This window comes from Triticum dicoccoides, chromosome 7A, assembly GCF_002162155.2.
Source record: "Triticum dicoccoides isolate Atlit2015 ecotype Zavitan chromosome 7A, WEW_v2.0, whole genome shotgun sequence".
Taxonomy (NCBI): domain Eukaryota; kingdom Viridiplantae; phylum Streptophyta; class Magnoliopsida; order Poales; family Poaceae; genus Triticum; species Triticum dicoccoides.
The window spans coordinates 517,035,078-517,040,434 of record NC_041392.1 but is presented as its reverse complement, the minus strand read 5'-3'; positions in this window follow the sequence as shown (position 1 = coordinate 517,040,434).

Sequence of the window (5,357 nt, the reverse complement as noted above, 5' to 3'; positions counted from 1 at the left end):
CAAAATAACATAGCCAAAGAAGCTTATCCCTACAAAATCATATAGTTTGGCCATGCTTCATTTTTGTCACACAAAATGCTCCCATCATGCACAACCCCGATGATAAGCCAAGCAATTGTTTCATACTTAGCCTTTTCAAGATCTTTCAACTTCCATGCAATATATGAGCGCGAGCCATGGACATAGCACTATGGGTGGAATAGAATATGATGGTGGAGGTTGTGTGAGATGACAAAAAGGAGAAAGTCTCACATTGACGCGGCTAATCAACGGGCTATGGAGATTCCCATCAATTGATGTCAATGTAAGGAGTAGGGATTTCCATGCAACGGATGCACTAGCACTATAAATATATGAAAGCTCAACTAAAGAAACTAAGTGGGTGTGCATCCAACTTGCTTGCTCAAGAAGATCTAGGGCATTTTGAGGAAGCCCATCATTGGAATATACAAGCCAAGTTCTATAATGAAAAATTCCCACTAGTATATGAAAGTGACAAATTAAGAGACTCTCTATCATGAAGATCATGGTGCTACTTTGAATCACAAGTGTGGAAAAAGGATAGTAACATTGCCCCTTCTCTCTTTTTCTCTCATTATTTTTTTATTTGGGCATTTTCTCTCTTTTTTGGCCTCCTTTTTTCGTCTGGAATCTCATCCTGACTTGTGGGGGAATCATAGTATCCATCATCCTTTCCTTTCATGGGACAATGCTCTAATAATGAAAATCATCACACTTTTATTTACTTACAACTCAAGAATTACAACTCGATACTTAGACCAAAATATGACTCTATGTGAATGCCTCCGGCGGTGTACCGAGATGTGCAATGAATCAAGAGTGACATGTATGAAAGAATTATGAAGGTGGCTTTGCCACAAATACGATGTCAACTTTATGATCATGCAAAGCTATATGACAATGATGGAGCGTGTCATAATAAACGAAACGGTGGAAAGATGCATGGCAATAAATCTCAGAATGGCTATGGAAATGCCATAATAGGTAGGTATGGTGGTTTTTTTGAGGAAGATATAAGGAGGCTTATGTGTGATAGAGCGTATCATATCACGGGGTTTGGATGTACCGGCGAAGTTTGCACCAACTCTCGAGGTGAGAAAGGGCAATGCACGATACTGAAGAGGCTAGCAATGATGGAAGGGTGAGAGTGCGTATAATCCATGGACTAAAAATTAGTCATAAAGAACTCACATACTTATTGCAAAAATCTACAAGTCATCAAAACCAAGCACTACGCGCATGCTCCTAGGGGGATAGATTGGTAGGAAAATACCATCGCTCGTCCCCGACCGCCACTCATAAGGAAAGCAAACAAAGAACACCTCATGCCTCAAATTTGTCACACGACGTTTACCATATGTGCATGCTACGGGACTTGCAAACTTCAACACAAGTATTTCTCAATTCCACAATTACTCAACTAGCACGACTCTAGTATTACCATCTTTATATCTCAAAACAACTATCAAGTATCAAAATTCTCATAGTATTTAATGCACTCTATGAAGGAAATATGCCCTAGAGGCAATAATAAAGTTGTTATTTATATTTCCTTATATCATGATAAATGTTTATTATTCATGCTAGAATTGTATTAACTGGAAACTTAGTACATGTGTGAATACATAGACAAATAGAGTGTCACTACTATGCCTCTACTTGACTAGCTCATTGAATCAATGATGGTTATGTTTCCTAACCATAGACATGAGTTGTCACTTGATTAATGAGATCACATCATTATAGAATGATGTGATTGACTTGACCCATCCATTAGCTTAGCACGATGATTATTTAGTTTGTTGCTATTGCTTTCTCCATAACTTATACATGTTCCTATGACTATGAGATCATGCAACTCCCGAATACCGGAGGAACACTTAGTGTGCTATCAAACATGACAACGTAATTGGGTGACTATAAAGATGCTCTACAGGTGTCTCGGATGGTGTTTGTTGATTTGGCATAGATCGATATTAGGATTTGTCACTCCGAGTATCGAAGAGGTATCTCTGGGCCCTCTCGGTAATGCACATCACTATAAGCCTTGCAAGAAATGTGACTAATGAGGTAGTTGTGGGATGATGCATTACGTAACGAGTAAAGAGACTTGCCAGTAACGAGATTGAACTAGGTATTGAGATACCGACGATCGAATCTCGGGCAAGTAACATACCGATGACAAAGGGAACAACGTATATCGTTATGCGGTTTGACCGATAAAGATCTTCGTAGAATATATGGGAGCCAATATAAACATCCAGGTTCCGCTATTGGTTATTGACCAGAGACGTGTCTCGGTCATGTCTACATAGTTCAAGAACCCGTAGGGTCCGCACGCTTAACATTCGGTGACGATCGGTATTATAAGTTTATGTGTTTTGATGTACTGAAGGTAGTTCGGAGTCCCGAATATGATCACAGACATGACGAGGAGTCTCGAAATGGTCGAGACATAAATATTGATATATTGGACGGCTATATTCGGACACCGGAAGTGTTCCGAGTGATTTTGGAGAAAACCAGAGTGCTGGAGGCTTTCCGGAACCCCCCGGGGAAAGTTGGGCCTTCATGGGCCTTAGGGAAGAGGGGAGGCCACCCACAAGGGGCAGCCACGCCCCCTCCCTATAGGGAGTCCGAATTGGACTAGGCAGGGGGGCCCCTTTCCTTCTCCTCTTCCTCTCCCTTCCTTCCTTCCCCTTCTCCTCCTAGTAGGACTGGGAAAGGAGGAATCCTACTCCTACTAGGAGGAGGATTCCTCCTCCCTTGGCGCGACACTAGGTCCGGCCACCCTCCCCCTTGCTCCTTTATATACGGGGGCAGGGGGCACCCTAGGACATACAAGTTGATTGTTTCCAGCCGTGTGCGGTGCCCCCCTCTACCATAATCCACCTCGGTCATATTGTAGCGGTGCTTAGGCGAAGCCCTATTCCGGTAGCATCATCATCACCGTCATCACACCGTCGTGCTGACGAAGATCTCCCCCGACACTCTGCTGGATCGTGAGTTCGTGGGACGTCATCGAGCCAAACGTGTGCAGATCACAGAGGTGCCGTACTTTCGGTACTAGGATCGGTCGATCATGAAGACGTACGACTACATCAACCGTGTTGTCATGATGCTTCCGTTTACGGTCTACGAGGGTATGTAGAAAACACTCTTCCCTCTCGTTGCTATGCATCACCATGATCTTGCGTGTCCGTAGGAATCTTTTTTGAAATTACTGCGTTCCCAGTAGTGGCATCCGAGCCAGGTTTATGCGTAGATGTTATATGCACGAGTAGAACACAAAGGAGTTGTGGGTATGGGTATATACATATTACTTGCCGTCACTAGTTGATTCTTGATTCGGCGGTATTGTTGGATGAAGCGGGCCAGACCGACATTACGCGTACGCTTATGCGAGACTGGTTCTACCGATGTGCTTCGCACACAGGTGGCTGGTGGGTGTCAGTTTCTCCAACTTTAGATGAATCGGATTCAATGAACATGGTTCTTTCTGAAGATCAAAAAGCAATCACTATACCGTGTTGTGGTTTTTGATGCGTAGGTAAGAACAGTTCTTGCTCATCTCGTAGCAGCCACGTAAAACTTGCAACGACAAAGTAGAGGACGTCTAACTTGTTTTTACAGGGCATGTTGTGGTGTGATATGGTCAAGACATGATGCTGAATTTTATTGTATGAGATGATCATGTTTTGTAACATAGTTATCGGCAACTGGCATGAGCCATACGGTTGTCGCTTTATTGTATGAAATGCAATCGCCATGTAATTGCTTTACTTTATCACTAAGCGGTAGCGATAGTCGTAGAAGCAATAGTTCGCGAAACAACAACGATGCTTCGATGGAGATCAAGGTGTCAAGCCGGTGACGATGGTGATCATGACGGTGCTTTGGAGATGGAGATCAAAGGCACAAGATGATGATGGCCATATCATATCACTTATATTGATTGCATGTGATGTTTATCCTTTATGCATCTTATTTTGCTTAGTTCGGTGGTATCATTATAAGATGATCTCTCACGAAATTTCAAGGTATAAGTGTTCTCCCTGAGTATGCACCATTGCTACAGTTCGTCGTGCCGAGACACCACGTGATGATCGGGAGTGATAAGTTCTATGTTCACATATAACGAGTGCAAGCCAGTTTTGCACACACAAAATACTCGGGTTAAACTTGACGATCCTAGCATATGCAGATATGGCCTCGGAACACTGAGACCGAAAGGTCGAGCGTGAATCATATAGTAGATATGATCAACATAGTGATGTTCACCATTGAAAACTACTCCATCTCACATGATGATCGGACATCATTTAGTTGATATGGATCACGTGATCACTTAGATGATTAGAGAGATGTCTATCTAAGTGGGGGTTCTTAAGTAATTTGATTAATTGAACTTTAATTTATCATGAACTTAGTACCTGATAGTATTTTGCATGTCTATGTTGTTGTAGATAGATGGCCCGTGTTGTTGTTCCATTGAATTTTAATGCGTTCCTAGAGAAAGCTAAGTTGAAAGATGATAGTAGAAACTACACAGACTGGGTCCGTAACTTGAGGATTATCCTCATTGCTACACAGAAGAATTACGTCCTGGAAGCATCGCTAGGTGACAAACACGCTGCAGGAGCAACGCCAAATGTTGTGAACACCTGGCAGAGCAAAGCTCATGACTACTCGATAGTTCAGTGTGCCATGCTTTATGGCTTAGAACCGGGACTTCAACGACGTTTTGAACGTCATGGAGCATATGAGATGTTCGAGGAGTTGAAGTTAATATTTCAAGCAAATGCCCAGATTGAGAGATATGAAGTCTCCAATAAGTTCTACAGCTGCAAGATGGAGGAGAATAGATCTGTCAGTGAACATATACTCAGAATGTCTGGGTACCACAACCACTTGACTCAACTGGGAGTTAATCTTCCTGATGATAGTGTCATTGATAGAGTTCTGCAATCACTGCCACCAAGCTACAAGAGCTTTGTGATGAACTATAATATGCAAGGGGTGGATAAGACGATTCCTAAGCTCTTCGCAATGCTAAAGGCTGCGGAGGTAGAGATCAAGAAGGAGCATCAAGGGTTGATGGTCAACAAGACCACCAGTTTCAAGAAAAAGGGTAAAGGGAAGAATGGGAACTTCAAGAAGAACAACAAGTCAGTTGCTGCTCAAGTGAAGAAACCCAAGTCTGGACCTAAGCCTGAGACAGAGTGCTTCTACAGCAAAGGGACTGGTCACTAGAAGCTGAACTGCCCCAAGTATTTGGCGGAGAAGAAGGATGGCAAAGTGAAAGGTATATTTTATATACATGTTATTGATGTGTA